Here is a 17,396-nt window from a genome sequence, read left to right as displayed (position 1 = left end):
TAAAATTGTAGTAATGGTCTTTTGGGATTCTGAAGAGGTTATTCAGTTTGATGCAATCTATTGTAGTGCAATGATGAACTCTGAAGTGTATTTTATTACCTTCAGGATATTGAAGAAATGGCTTCACTGTGTTTGTCACCACAAAACTGCAAATCCAAGATAACATAAGACCTCATACAATACTGTTTCTTGAGAGGAGCTGACAAAACTTAATTGGACTGTTTTTTCTCATCTATCTTACAGCCCAGATCTACCACCTTCCAACTTCCATCTGTATGCCTCAATGAAGGATGTACTCTACAGGAAGCAGTACATCAATGATGAGGGCAGGTTATTGTTGCAGCTTGTCACTGGCTCTGATGTCAACCAGTAAAGTGTTACCATGCAGGTATAAAGACCCTCACAGTAATGTGGCATAAGGCCATTGCATTGAATGGAGATTATGTTGAAGAATAGGTTTTTGTAGCCAAAAGATTGGAGAATAATATGATGCATTAGAATATTTAATAAAGCAAACTTGCTTTCAGAAAAAAATGTATTGCATTACTTACTGAATACTCGTCAGACATGTATGTGTTTAAATTCCTTAGAACATCAGGATGTCATTAACAGGAGTCAAGAAATGTGGAAATAACTGACTTACTTAGGCAATTATCAACAGCATGCACAAATTAAAAAAAAAAGAACATAATACTGTGCTATCTGTAATAATGTTACTTTTTATTTTGCTACAAGTTTTGGTTCTGAACTGACAGGAAACAGCAGGAAAATTATCACAGATATATCATGTCATATCTGCTTTTACATAAGTTATCACAAAAGACCATAACTGCCAAGAACAATTATAAACTGTTACAAGATTAAAATATGATGGCAAATTGACATGAGGGCAACATTTGATGTACAGCAATAAAAGTTAAACTTGTACTGTTGTACATCACATGTTCTTGCTTCATTGTCCTTGTGTCATGACATTCAGCAATTTTTGGGTCATCATTTCCCTCCCAATTGTGGAGTCGATGCAGGTAGCTTGAATAAATAATAAATATACAAATGGTGCTACACTTACTGGGGAGTGTTCAATGTGGGAATGTTAACAAAACAGATGCCTACTTGGCCACCACCATGCTGTGGTTGATCAGAAACAGAAACATCCATTTGCTGAACATGCTACAGACCTTAACACCAATGACTTCATAGCTGCTTTAGTACACATGTTATTTGAGTAAGTGAGAATTTTATTTACTGCATATCCTCTGTTCTTGCACTCTGCTGAACCTAAGCATCTAAAGTCTCTCTCTCTCTCCCACCCTTAACTTTTTTCTGCCTCCAATTTTGGCACCACTCCCCCTGTGTCCAAACCTTGGACTTACCTTTCCTCTATAACTCTACCTTCCTTTTTACCATATTTTGTCAATGTCACATTTTAAGTCCTCATTTTTCTAGGTTATCTTAGCAACCTTTCCCCCCTCAATTGTCTTGCTCATTATCTCTGTATTTTCACCTTCCTCTGTATATCTTGCTCATTTTCAGCTGCAACACACCTGTCAACAGTTTGTCCTTTAATAATAATAATAATAATAATAATAATAATAATAATAATAATAATGGCTCTTTCCCATGCTTTATTGACGCTTTTATGTGGCAGGATTGTGACTATGATCCCCACTCCCCCTTCCTCTTCCCACTTCATCCTCCAACTTCCTCCTTTCCCTTCCTTCTCCCCATCCCTCCCTCCTCCTCCTATTCACTCCTGCCAGTGTGGAAAACCACTCATAAACAAATAGCATCTGTATCCCTCATGCTGTTGTGGAGGTGCATGTGTCTGGATGTTTAGGGATTAATACACTACATACCCATTAATATTTTCCCCAGTAATGTTTTTGATTAATACTGACTGAAGGTAGGATGAATTGTGCAATTTAGAACTAAAATACTAGAAGTAATAATGTATGGACTACACATCCCTGTTTAGGGTTTGGAATGGAGTTTTATATTGTGGTGCAAAATGGCTTTTACTGATGACCAGTATACAGCACTCTGGAAATCAAAAGTCCCCATATATTCAAAAAACAAGGCAAAAGAAAATCTCATTGGCCATTCTTTCTATAATTTATCAAAATATTCGTATCCAAGGGTGTAAATTCTTCAGGTGTTCAAAACAGCAGTCATCATATTTAGTAAAAGCATAACATTTTCATAAAAATACACAAAATGTATTCACAGTTACAAATATGGACTACCATCAGTTGGAATGATGACACTAACAATTTGTGCTGGACCAGGACTTGCGCTGAGATTTACCACTTAACACTGGTTTCATCTTACTGTTAGGTTATTTGAGCCTGACTCATCACCAGACTCAGACTTCATGTTTATGGATAACATAGGTGCAATTTTGTATTTTTCCACTTACACCAGATGAGTGACTTTGAAGTTAAATGTCTCCCTTATAGAATACATGTAATGAATGTACAAGTACAGCTTGATGTCATATAGAAGTTTGGTACTGGCTGGTAGTCATACTCAGACAGCTGAATGACAAGGAGACCACTAACCATAAGCAGGAAATATGGGTTTGAGTCTTGGTCTGGCACAAATTTTCGTTGTTGCCAATCCATTATACAGATGATGGTTGTCCATATTCACAACTGCAAATACATTCATGTATTTCATGATGGCTGCAGTCACCACGGCAACAGTTCCTTCAGATATGCATGCATGGCCAAAGGAACATTGCATCATAATTTGGAATAACACAGGCACTACAATATAGTATTGTATCTTTATGTAAAATCTGGCACAAGCATCACATGAAGATCATTAGATGCTGCAGCCATCCTCATATCCTGATGAGAATTATTTCTTTCTCAGGGACTTTGTATTAAAAGGATGTTTACTTATACAGACAGTCAATAGTGGTCTGTGTAAAATGGTATAAATGTTAGTTTTTAAATATTAGATAAAAATAGCAGCTGAATTTTATAATATGAGGAACAATGTTCTTCTTCAAAGTAGTTGTTTTTCTCCTGAGGTACACAGATTTGGGTGAACATTAATAAAATGCACAAACTACACAGATTGATTCCTGACTTGAAATGGAGAAAAACATGTCCTGTGAACATGTGTCCAAAAATGCATCATTGCCATGGCACTGAAGAATGGCAGTTTCTCTGTCCACATGCCATGTGTTTGTTGTGTGTGGCTGATACAGCACACTGTAAACAGCAGAATGGTCTGGTATTCATGTTGAGAACAAGCCAAGATGGTGTTTATGTACAGCCTACCAGATGGAAATAACTGAGAGGCAGCACAGCTAAATCAAAACAATTACCCTCACAGACACCAACCACATCACACAACATTTCAAGCTCTCTTTGGGCATTTGTGTCATTGTTGACCCTCTCAGACAGACGAATGTGCAGTGAGGTGCCAGACTGAATTTCTACTAGATTTGGAGGACAGCTTCTGTGAGATATCAAGATGAATCCTAGTACAAGCTCCAGGCAAGTGGCAAGTGGGTGTTGTGGAACATGATGAGTCAATGAATGAATATGAGTGAGAATTATTGTACTAACAAATATGTTGGTTCTTCTCTAAGTATACATACAGATTAATCTCCAGTGCTGCTACAATTCTAAAAGATTTTATGCACCACACTGATAATCTACCACATTAAACTTAGTGTTTTATCATTACTATAAGATGAGAGTCATCATGTCAAGTCAAATTTTCACTATACTTATGATGCATTTCAGAAACTCTTCTTACCAACCACTTTTTAATCAAAATTTCATGTCAGTGCCAAATTAGTTCCAATTAAACTATTGGTTTTAAAGATACAATAAGCATCTCACTCAATTCATTTTTATTATTTCTCCAGTTTCTGCTCTTCATCTTCTTTTATCCCTCTGAATGAAATCTATTCTATGTAATTTGTTATGCCACATTAATATCTGATCTGGAATGCAATATTCCTACTCTTGTGTATTATTTCACTTATTTCACAATATGTTGTCGTTGTTGTGGTCTTCAGTCCTGAGACTGGTTTGATGCAGCTCTCCATGCTAATCTATCCTGTGCAAGCTCCTTCATCTCCCAGTACCTATTGCAACCTACATCCTTCTGAATCTGCTTAGTGTATTCATCTCTTGGTCTCCCTCTACGATTTTTACCCTCCATGCTGCCCTCCAATGCTAAATTTGTGATCCCTTGATGCCTCAGGACATGTCCTACCAATCGATCCCTTCTTCTAGTCAAGTTGTGCCACAAGCTCCTCTTCTCCCCAATTCTGTTCAATACCTCCTCATTAGTTATGTGATCTACCGATCTAATCTTCAGCATTCTTCTGTAGCACCACATTTCGAAAGCTTTTATTCTCTTCTTGTTCCAACTATTTATTGTCCATGTTTCACTTCCATACATGGCTACACTCCATACATATACTTTCATAAACGACTTCCTGACACTTAAATCTATACTCGATGTTAACAAATTTCTCTTCTTGAGAAACACTTTCCTTGCCATTGCCAGTCTACCTTTTATATCCTTTCTACTTCAACCATCATCAGTTATTTTGCTCCCCAAATAGCAAAACTCCTTTACTACTTTAGGTGTCTCATTTCATAATCTAATTCCCTCAGCATCATCCGATTTAATACGACTATATTCCATTATCCTATTTAGAATAGACCTATTTCACAATAGACCTATACAAATTGGTTTCCAAAGATTGCATAAAAATTGAAGGAGCTGATGGAGGAGTTGAGATAGAACTTTGGAATATGAACTTGAGAAATAATCTTGAACCAGCAAAAGCTTTGGAATACCAGGCATAAAAAGAATTTGCAGATGTGCCATAGGTTCTGCAAAGATAGTGTACTATTTCTGTGTACATACAGTTAGTGGCAGTGATACAGAACATCTACACACCTTCCTGTGCAAGTACCTGATGTACTCAGCACCAAAAGTCTCAGTCACTGGAGCCTAAGGGGAGGTGTAATGGCAAGGCCACCTCACTCCCCTGATCTGTCACCTTTTGATTATTTTTTTTATGGGAGCATATTAAAAGACTCATGCATGTGACACCAGTCCCTGACAAAGAAACATTTCTTGCCAAGATGGCTGCAGAATTTAACAAGATTCATGAAATGCCTTTTGTACATGATAGAATATGGCAGATTTTCTACAAAGATGTTATGCTTTTGAAAAACTCTTCAGGTTTTCTGCTGGATCCTAAAATCAACTTTACTTTCAAGGTGTATGACACTGGGAAAGCCTATGTAGTCTCATGTTATGCTTTTATTGAATATGGTAATTGCCAGTTTGAACATATCCTGTAATGCGCAGCACTGTTGAGTAAATTGTGCATCGTCCTTGTTGAAATTACGGTGCATGTCCATTGACTGTCATTGTTGTTCCTGACCGTTCAAAGCTTCTTTTGGCTCAGGATTACTTCTAAGACCACACATTTATATTCCTAAAATACTGTATTTTGACTCCAGTACCAAAGCCTTCAGTTTGTGCACAACCTTTCAAATCATCCTGTATAAAAAGTAATTATGTTCATTAGCAATCTGGGTAGATCAGAACTAGCCATTATTTGTTGTCAGCATACTTTACAGAAGTAGCGTACAGTGGCTGCTTCTACCTATTATGATATAACTTGACTTGTTCCATAGATTGCAAGGTTCTCTGTCATGATGGAATTTATGATGTGTGAATGAATTAATGATCTATTGTCCCTTATAACCAGGATGGTTTTAAGTTTAGATTTTCTATTACTTTATGTGTTTTGAGGGTAATCAACCATGCGAAGTGTCCAACATTAGTATTTTGTTTTTGCACACATTCATTATGCAGGGTAATTTTTTCCACCATGTGCAAACTCTAGGGATTGATTGATGAGAGCATACAGGAATAGGTCTTATGAACTTATGTCCAGAAATGTACAGTTTCCATGCTAGAGACCATTTATTCAATCATACTTTGTTAGAGATACTGTGTTCTAATACATGCTGTATCATGCAGCCACAGTTCAGTGTCTAGGGTTTCCTCCTAGAGGGTGGTACTGTTCCTCATATGTCATGCCCTAGCACCATCTTCTGCAGTTGTAATTGGTAATGTTGTGTCTGGTTGACTTCTTTTGATGATTCACCTTGTAGTGGATGTGATACAGCATTGTACACAGTGGTTCTGTATTTGAATTGAGAGCTTCTTGTCAACATGGAGTTTACCTACAGAAAGGCAAATGGCAATGGACAGCGGGAAGCAAGGTTGTATCAGGAGACCTAACCCAGCTGACAAAAACCACAGCATTCAATGTCATTTGTCTGAGACAGGGTTGTTTCAGTAAGCAGGAAGTCATGGACGTACCCTAAATATTCTGACACTGGATTTGGAGTAAGATGTGATTAGCACTGTGGATGGCAACTGGTATGTCAACACCACAAAGTTGGCCTGCCCCTATAGGGTAGGTCAGACAGCTATTTGAAACATTCTCCATGATAATTATTAATACCTTTACCACTTTAAGCATGTGCAGGGCTTACTAATGACAGCCTTTCCACATCAAGAGCAGTTTTGTCACATCTTTCTTCAACAGATGACCATGATTCTCCGAGATCTGTGTTATGCACCCTATTCACAGATGAGGCCACCTTTATGTGGAGTGGTATCTTCAGCTTTCATAACAGTCATCTGTAGGATAGTATGCACAACCTCCATGGTATGATGACAGTGAATTATCAGCATCAGTGCAGCTGGAATGTGTGAGCTAGGATAATTGGTGACCATATTTTGTGGCCAGTCTTCCTTCCATGTCACCTAACAGGCCAGAACTATCAGCATTTCTTGTGGGTGACTTTGCCTCCACTGCTGGAGGAAGTGCCATTGATGTTTTGAAAGGTTATGTGACTGCTACATGATGGTGCTCCAGCCCAGTCCACCATTACCATGCAGACACATCTCAATCGTATCTTCCCTGGTCAATGGATCAGACAAGGGGCTCCAGTTGCATGGCCTGGTCATTCACCAGATCTCAACCCATGTCATTTCTGATCATGGGGCTTTCTCAGAAGTATTGTGCACGCAGAGCTCATTCCACATGTGGAGACATAGAGAAGCATATGCATGGTGCCTTTGGCACTGTTTGGATGCAGCCCGGCCAATGAGAACATGTGAGACAGAACGTGCTAAGGCATGTACACATGTGTGTTGAGGCACATGGAAACTGTTTTGAACACATAATGTAATTGTGGCTCCTTGGTACAGTGCATATTAAGTCACAGCCTCTGTAAAAATGTCTGATTGAATAAATGGTCTAGAGAAAGGACACCATACGTTGTGGACATAAGTTCATTAGAACTTTTTTGTTCTGTACCCTTTCATCAATCAATTCATAGAGTTTGTAGATAGTGGAAAAAATCACTCTGTAAATGAAACATGTTCTATAAAGTTCAAGTTCACACCCTTTTCTTTGACTGTATCTTCACTCTGAGATAAAGTGATTACTTTTTGCTGCCACACATTGACTATGGTCTTGAACTACATTTTTTAAAGGAACTGTTCAATAATGTTAACTTGTTTCACATCTACTGTTGAATATTATAAATTATTACTACATACCCTCAGCTACATAATTTCATGCCCATATTACTCTTTTACAAATGCAGACTGCTAATATTTAATTGCAGATGAGGCACATGGAAGATCAATACTTAATTCTCATCTCTTTTTGTCACTCACAGTGTTATGATAGAGATCAGGCATTAGTGGTGGCTTAACACTGGAGATAACTGTAAGTGTTTCAATGCAGTTATTTCAAGTAGAAGATCTACAATCAGTGTATACCTGATTTTTCACAAAATAACTTTACATTGGTATTTTAGTGTCTCATAAAGTGCTGCATGACAGGTACAAAATACTTTCATTTCCTCCTAAGCCAGAAGCAAATCCTGTATCTGTCCTGATGAAACATTCTTCAAATCAGTATTGATGTACGACAACAGTGATAAATATAATTATGAAAATGACTGGAAATAATACAAAATTTTGAGGAAACAGAGTCAATGTGATACTTCTGTTACTAGTTAACAGAAAAATGAAACCTTAGGCATTCTTGACAGAAAAATCATATCACTGTATGGGATGCTAAATAATAATGGAAGGTAAGCGAAGATACCATGTAGCTTTGATTGCTTAGGGTGTATATCAATGATCGTTTGACTGAAAATTAAGAGGTAATTGAAAGCTGACTATTAAAACAAAAATTAAGTAAAAAAAGGGGATGGGGGCAACAAAGAATATTTGAAGGGCTTATTTCATTAGTGGTACAAGTCCACTACCTCCACTTTTCTGTCTATAATTCTTCTGAAATTAATGAGCCAAACAAACAGAAAGAAAGGCTCATCTCTAGCAAGCCATATGCTTGAATATTTCTGGTATCTCAACTGCAGATTTTACAGCGCTCACTTAACTTTAGGACTCTGTATCTCAATATGAACTAAAATGGACTTGTACCAGTATTGAAATAAGCGCTTCATTTGATGCCAATAAGAATGGGCTTCTGTTAACTACATGGATGCAACAAGTAATTTCACAGTTTCTGTGCTTGTGGGTCATTCTACATCTACATCTATACTCTGTAAAACCATAATGAGGTGCATGGTAGAGGGTACATCCCATTGTACCAGTTCTTAGGGTTTCATTCTGTTCCATTCCACTGAGCACAGGAAGAATGATTGTCGAAGTGCTTCTGTGCATGCAGAAATTATTCAAATGTTATCTACATGATCCCTATGTGAGCAAAATGAGGGAGGGGGGCAGAAGGTTGTAGTACTACAACATTTCTAGAGTAATCATTTAAAGTTGCTTCTTGAAACTTTATTAATAGAATTTCTTGGGATACTTTACATCTATCTTCAAGAGTCTTCCAGATGAATTCCTTTTCTATCACTGTAACGCTCCTCCATGGATTAAAAAAAACTTGTGATCGTTCATGCTACCCTTGTTTGTGTAAGTTGAATATCCTCTGTTAGTCCTATATGGTATGTGTCCCACACATGTGAGCAATATTCTAGAACCAGTTGCATGAGAGATTCGTAAACATTCTCCTTTGCAGATTGATTGCTTTACCCACAGCTGAATCTATGTCCTATGTGGCCATTCCATTTCATATTCCTACAAGATGGTACACATAGGTATTTGTATGAGTTGGCCAATTCTAAGAGTGACTCTTTGACATTTTAGTTATAGGATTTATGATTTTTTTATTTTGTGAAGTCCAAAATTTTACATTTCTGAAAATTTAAAACATGTAGGCAATCTCTGTACCACTTCGAAGTCTTACCAAGATCTGACTGAAGATTTACACTTCTTTCATATAGTACTTCATTATAGATAACTGTATCACCTGAAAAATGCCTGATAGGTCATTAATATACAACATGAACAGCAAGCATTCCAACACATTTCTCTGGAGCACAACTGAAGTTACTACTACATCTGTTGATGCCTCTCCATGAAGATAAGGTGTTGTGTCCTCCCTACAAAAAAGCCCTCAACCCAGTCATAAATTTCACTTGATACCCCATTTGATTGTACTTTTGACAATAAGCATAGGTGTGGTATTTAGTCAAATGCCAATCAAGGCATACAGCATCTACTTGACTACCTTGATCCAAAGCTTGCACTATGTCACGTGAGAAAAGTGGAAGTTGGGTTTCACATGATTGATGTTTTTTCAATCCGTGCAGGTTGCCATTGAGGAGGTCATCCTGTTCAAGATACCTCGTTATGTTTGAGTTCAGAATATGTTCTAAGATTCCATAACAAATCGATGTCAAGGATATTGGACAGTAATTTTGTGAATCATTTCTATTACCTTTCTTGTAGACAGGTGTGACATATGAATTTTCCTCAAGAACTGGTCATGGTTTTTTAGTTTGAGGGATATATGATAGGTTATAATTAGAAGGTGGGCTAACTGAGCCACAAATTCAGCATAGAATCTGACAGGGATTCCATTAGGCCCTGACGCTTGTTCAGTTTTAATGATTTCAACCGTTTCTCAACACCACTGATAATAATACTTATTTCATTCATCTTTTCAGTGATACGAGGATTAAATTGGAACTGTTCTCCTGGGTTTTTCCCTTGTATTGGAACATTTGAAAATGGAGTTAAGCAGTTCAGCTTTCACTTTGCCATCATCAAATTCAGTTCCTGTCTCATTCATTAGGGAATGGACACTAACTTTGGTGCCACTAACAGCCTTTAAACATGACCAGGATTTCTTTGGGTTCTGTGAAAGATCACTTGACAATATTCTGGTATGGTAGTCATTGAAGGCATGACACATTGCTCTCTTGACAGCCAAATGCATTTTATTCAACATCTCTCCATCTTTAGTCTCACACTTTGTTTTACACCTATTATGCAGTAATCTCTGTTTCTTTACAATGACTGTATACTACAGAGGTTCCCTCTCATTGTGAACTGTTCTACTGCATGCATATCTATCCAGTGCATAGTCAATATTCCTTTAAACTTGAGCCAGGGTTCCTCTACATGCATCTGCCCTGTGCTAAAAGTTTCAGATTCATCACTGAGATATGGCACTGCTGATTGTTTATACAGTTTACTGAAAATATGGCATATCTTTCTGCTTGTTTCAGTTGGTAATCATTTTTGCCACAACCACATCATGGGTACTGACACCAGTTTCAAAGTGGACATCCCCAGAGAGGTCAGGTTTGTTTGTTCCCATTACATCCAATATATTTCCATCATGAGTGGTGTTCCTAAACATGTGTTCTAGGTAGTTTTCAGAGAAGGCATTTAGTAAAGTTTCACAGAGCATCTAATTGCACTCACCCCTAACAAAACTATAATTTTCACAATTAGTTGTTGGATTATTAAAATCTCCACCAATGATTACAGTATGATTGGGGAACTTACAAACAAGTGAACATAGGTTTTCTCTAAAGTGAGATTAATGGAAGGTTTTTATTACTTACCAAGCCATAAGAAAATAAGAATATGTTCTCATAAAGGATGGTGACAGAACCAGTTGCAATCAGCAAGATAAAAAAACCACAGGTGATTACAGTCATGATTTTGGCTAACACTCATAAATTATGGAGCACAAATGATAATAAATAGCAAATGTTGTTTTGATGTTCCCACTTATACATTAAGAATATGTCTCCAGGGACTGCTACCCATTCTCAGAGCCTACAGAACAGCTCTACCAGAGGTCGCAGGTAGACCAGGGACTACTTTGATATGCCAGGCATGTGATCACAAGTAGTTACAGCAGATGCATTGACCAACGGTCTTTATAAGGCAGCGCACTGCTGGCAAAAGACAGTTTGACACGCCTCTTGGAAGGATACAGAGCTGCCGCCCCAGCAGCCATGGCCAGATGCCTCTTCTAGCTGCCTGATCTATTGTAGATGGACTCGGTATAGTCAACAAACGTCTTGACATTGTAGAATTATTTATTGTGTTCACTCCCCATGAAGATTTGGGGCTTTTCTATTATTATTATTATTTGTTATTTTGTATTTGTGTTGATCTGCATTGGGATCAAGTTGGTTGTTCTTTTGGAGATTGTGTTATTGCTTAGTTTTGGTGAGTTCAATAAACTGTTTTCAGACTTGTGTTTTCTCCATTTCTATTCTGCTAGCACAGATACCTCATATAGTATGGTAGTCCTCCCTTGTGGTGATAAGATGTGGTTAACTGGAACCTTGATAACAAGTATGCCTGTCCTCACTTCCCAAAGCAGTCCAAAATTGGGCCACTGTCACATCCAAATATGGATATTTCATGATTAAACCAGCTGACCACATGTAGTCCCATAATTTGGCCCTTTCATATTATCTCATGTGTTTATAACACTGTCTCATGTGAATATGTGGCAACTCTGTATATTTCACGTTCATCATTCAACATTTATCAGTGTGCACACACTTTATGCACCATGTCAGGCCTGGTAACAACACTAAATATGAACAATAATAATAATAATAATAATATTATGAAAAGGACAGCACATAGTGGAGTTGTTGAGCCAAGAGCCACAGACAGGCACAACTAAGAGACTATTAAACACATAAGATTTCAGCCAGAAGGCCTTCTTCTGAAATAGACAACACATACACACATTCACACAAATGCAGCTCACAGCAGTCTATCCTTTTCATGATATTGTCATTATTCTGTACCAGATTTTTTGTTGTTTATTAATGAAAAACAGTAATGCTCTCTGCTGACTGTTCTACATGTCAAAAAGAATTGTAACTGTAAACATTTACATACCTGCCAATGGTATGTATGTATACAAAGTTACATAGACATTTGACTGTATCTTCTGGGTGCCCCAATTTTTTTGTCAGGCAATTTATATTCACTTACACTCTTCATACGTTTGCTTAGGTGGCAGGAGGACATCATTATTTACCACATTTGATTAGTGTTGAGAAGCTACATAATTAACAGAATATTACAGACAGAAGCATGAACTACTTCACTAAGGCCTAGGTTAAAATAAATATGAATATCTATGATTTTATCAAAATCAAGTGTCACTAAATATTTGTTATTAATATTGTTTATTAAAACTAGAAGTGCAATGTCAATTCTAAGTTCATTACACAGTTGGAGAGAGGGGAATTTTTCCTGTAGGGAAGATGACCTAGTTGTTTTGTGAGCATAAAATTAAGATGTATGTAGAATGTCCAAAGATTTATATGATATGCAAATGCTCCAAATCATAGTAACTCAGATGTACAGTGTTTATTTGATGCTGAAAGTGATAAGTTTCTGCTTGAACTCTCAGAGGGATTTGGTGTTTGGCTCATGATGCTTGAACCTTTGAAGTTACTGGGAGCAATATTAGGCTTCATACAACAATAGTTATTGAGGGTTTAGAATAACAGCTGCTGATTCAGTGTCTTTGATGAGATTTCATATAATTTAACTCTAGTGAGTCAATTAAGCCACAGTGGTCTTTTGATAGAGGGAGAGGAAGAAGTATGCACAACGCAGGTGTTAGAACTGTGGTAAAAGGTAGGTTACATAAATTTTAATTGTGAACAAGAGAAGATCATGGGAACTGTAATAATAGCTGGAAGAAGAACCAGACAAGGTATGATGATCATCACAAAGTGAGTGGCTTTAAGAAAAGGGAAAAAAAGGAGTATAGGAAGCTGTAAAAACAATGATAGGGGGATCATAAGGTGTACAGTACCTGTGAAATTTTTAATGATGATAAAGGCTGCCTGGGTAAGAATTTGGTGGAGAATAAAATGGGTTTAGTGGCAATAGGTATCTGCAATACATCAGAAGCAGAGACTGTGAATCAACTTGAATCAGAAGGCATGGCTAATGCAATTCAGATTCAGGAAGATCACACACTAGGAGCGTCCGCTCATCAGAAATTACAGGTAATGGTATTCACGTTGCAGTAGAAGGGAGTTTGTTAATAGTTATTTGTGAAATAATTGAAAATAATGAAGGTATGAATTATTTGATGGAGGAGAAAGTCTTTGTAGATGTTGATAATCTACATCTGCATGACTTCTCTGCAATTAACACTTAACCATCTGGAAGAGGATTTATTGAACCACCTCCAGACTAATCTAGCTTCCACTCCTGAACAAAGCATAGGGAATAGGAACATTTAAATCTTTGTGTACTAGCTCTGATTTCTCTTATTTCATTACGATGATCATTTCTCACTATGTAGATGGATGTGAACAAAGGATTTTCACATTCAGAGGACAAAATTGGTGATTGAAATAATTTCATGAAAACATCTTGCCACAACAAACAACGTCTTTGTTTTACTGATTTCCATGCCAACTCGCTCATCATATCCATGAAAATCTCTCCCATATTTCACATAACACAAAATGAACTGTCCTACTGTAAATGTTTTTGATGTCCTCGGTCAGTTCTCTCTAGTGAGGATCCCATACTTAACAGAAGCATTCCAGAAGACGTCGGACAAGTGTAGCGAAGGCAGTCTCTTCAGCATATCTGTTGCATCTCTTATGTTTTCTGTCAATCAAACACAGTCTTTGACTTGCCTTCCCTACAAAAATTTCTTTGTGATTGTTCCAATTTAACTTGTTCATGACTAAGTATTTAGTTGAGTTGACAGGCTTTAGGTTTGTAGATTTATCATGTAACTGAAATTTAAGGGATTCCTTTTAGTGCTCATGTGGATGACCTAACATTTTATATTATTTTGAGTTAATTGCCACATTTCACAACTTACAGACTTCTTGTCCATTAGTTTTAATCTTTGATGTCTTTGCCAGATGGTAAGTGACAGTATAATCAGTAAACAGTCTACGCAGACTGCTCAGATTGTCACCTAAAACCTCTATATACAGGGCATTTATTTTAACTTGAGACAATTAAATCTACTGAAAATGATGCAGCACATGAAAAAAAATGTTCTAGGTGAAAAGTTTATATTAGTAAAGGGGCATGCTGTCTGTGCTACAACTGGCCACCTGCTAGTCACCGTTCCTTTGTGGGTGGGGTCAACTTTGAATTTTAAAATGGGAACCCACCCCCAGTGTTAACTGCACATTCAGATTCTACACAAAAAATACAAGTGGTATACTCAAACCATTGTTTCCCACTTGTGGGAGATGGTGCTGTAATTGACAGATATTAAGTGTACCTGCTTTTTGCACTCAAGGACCAAAGTATTTGATTCTTGTTTTGTAAAAATTGATGTTCTAATTGTTGAGATGGATGTTCAGACATACCTGATTGTTTCAATTGTGACTGTAGAGTACAAACAACGTCTAGACCTTGGTACTTTGTCAAATAAGCTATTTGTCTGATAACATAGTTTTCTGTTGCCTAAGAAGTGGATTGTGGTGAGTCTGAAAAGCATCGGAATACTTGATTTGGTAGCCAACCCTGAACCCCATCATCAGGGAGAGCGATATCAGTGTGTTTCCATCCAACCATTGTAACTATCATGCTGGCTGCTACATGTCTACTGGCAGAATACAAACCACAACCATTGTAATAAGGTACAATGTCCATGAAGTGACAGTCACAGGCACACCTGCTATGGATACTCACTAAAATCAAGCAACCCGACACACCAATGGTGAGAGGCAAAGGGGGCCTCCCATCAAGCATCCTGATGGGAACAGGTAACTGTTACATCCATGTCATTGTTCCTGGATAACGTTAAATATGGTTTCTAGCCAGACATTGATACTTTAACCTATAAAGTTAGTGGGAATGATGTTAGGCTTCATCACTAAAAGTTATTGGATGTACAATAATTAGTTACAGATACAGTGTCTTCAATGAGACTTTAAAGAATGTAACTTTAGTCAGTCAGTTAAGCCTGACTGGACATGTGTCTAAGGACAATAAAAATTTAATCTAACTTTAATTCTCACAAGTGTTGACTAACATAATTTGAAATCAGCTCCACATCATAATTAATTAGGAATGTTTATAAGTGTTTCCGATGAACAGTTTACAAGAACTGGATATATAGTGCAAAAAAACCTCTTTGGCATAGCTGAGCTGTAAACATCACATAGTTGTACAAAAACCTCTTTGGCATAGCTGAGCTGTAAACATCACATAGTTGTACAAGGAATTTGGTGACAGAGTGAGGTCACCAGCAATAGTAAAATAAACTCTATTTTACTTCAAAACTCCTGGGCAGAAGAGGTAGTGTCACAGCCTTATCTAGGTTGACAAAGACATCTACAGATGTTGATGATTTTCCATTCATCATGTTGGTTAGTACTCACACTGCCTCCAGCCAAGTTAGATGTTAACTCCATTTCTTTTGTCTGCTCTGCAACCATCAGTAAATATAATTCATTTTATGCAGTGCTACCTGGGCAACTTGTTTCTCATTATAACATCAATCCCTTTCCAACTTGGGAAGAGAGCATTTCACAGGAAAACATCAACATATGAACTGCCATTTTGATTAGAATGCACTAGAGGTGTTGCTTTGAATTAAAGTAATTTGTTTCTTAGTGTTCTTGGCTGTATTTTTGGATGCTAAATTAATTCATTCGCACATTTTGTTTTGTAAATTACATCACAAGGGAGAGCCTTTACAAATGTAGAATGATTCAGTTCACACAAAAGCAGACAGAAGGAATGATTGCAGGAAACTTTTGTAAATAATACTAACAAAAAATTATAACTAGTGCTCAACTTAATAAATATAGAAAATTTTCTGTATGTAAGGATAAAATTAGTTTCTAAAAAAATCCTAGTTGCTAAGGATTTGTATGTAACATCATCTGTCTTGTTGTTACTATTCTCATGGAGTTAAGTATCAGTTCTCTCACCCAGCTTATTCATTTCATACTAAAAAGTGTTCCAAATCATTATTGGTTTATTCATGGAATTTTGAACCGTTTGTGCATCGTGCAGGGTTTCAGCTTTTTTTTATGACCTGGTAAAGATATCTGCAATATTTCTTGCAATGGACATTAAAGTTTTGATAGAAGCTATTCCTATGGTTTAAATAGAGCTTTCTTTTCCTCCAACAACTTGGCTCCATGTTTTGTCAGTGAACATAAAACCTAGTTAATATATCACTTAATGACAAGTAATTTCTGTTGCATAATAGTTTCTGAAAGTGGTGATCTAGAATTTGTGTGTTTTTGTCTCTCATCTACAACAATTTTTGTCTTAACATCAACGTGTGGTTTCTTCACTGCTGTTACAATCCATTTTCCACCTTCAAGCACAAGAAATCAATTCCTCACTGTTGTTCAAGTACAGTTGCTCACTCCAGAAAAAGTGTCAAAGATTTGCAATTTTCTTTGAATTAAAACATTTTAGTAGCCTTTTAATCCATTTGTCAAACATCAAGCCTTATTATACAGAATGCATGTTTCCAGTGCTATCAGAAAAAATATAAAAGCTAGAAAAAAGGGAAGAAAGAGCTTACGAAAAATCTTTGTACCAATAAGAAAAGAGAAGGGAAATTTACACCAAGATTTCTGCACGAACAAAACATTGAAAACATGCCACGTACTACAAGAAGACAATAAAATGGGTTATTTGACAGATGTAATGAAAATGTACAAGAATTTATATCACATCTCACTCAACCAGTAGAATGGATCTCTGAAATGTGAAAAGAGCAAAAGGCCGACAATGTACTTTTCATTTAAATGAACTACCATGAAATGACAAAATAATATGAAATATTATTGTTACAATGCTAATATTAATTATATCAAAAGGAAAATGAGAAAAATATAAAATTTGAGACTAAAATGCTGGCAATTACTTACCTTCAAGAGAAATTTCAGGACTGACAATGGACACATAAAAATATATACACATCTAACTTTTGGAACAAGTACTGCTAG

General features: G+C 36.8%; 1 protein-coding gene across 2 annotated transcripts in view; it reads right to left on the bottom strand.

Annotated features, from left to right (window-relative positions):
• The window catches only part of LOC126336865 (potassium voltage-gated channel protein Shaw-like), a 1,557,807-nt gene that overhangs the window by 2,904 nt on the left and 1,537,507 nt on the right, over positions 1–17,396 (bottom strand). The window lies entirely within an intron of this gene.

The sequence above is a fragment of the Schistocerca gregaria genome, chromosome 2 (genome assembly GCF_023897955.1).
Source record: "Schistocerca gregaria isolate iqSchGreg1 chromosome 2, iqSchGreg1.2, whole genome shotgun sequence".
NCBI classification, from domain to species: domain Eukaryota; kingdom Metazoa; phylum Arthropoda; class Insecta; order Orthoptera; family Acrididae; genus Schistocerca; species Schistocerca gregaria.
Note: the sequence above shows the minus strand (reverse complement) of the source record. Positions and strands in the feature narration are given on the sequence as shown.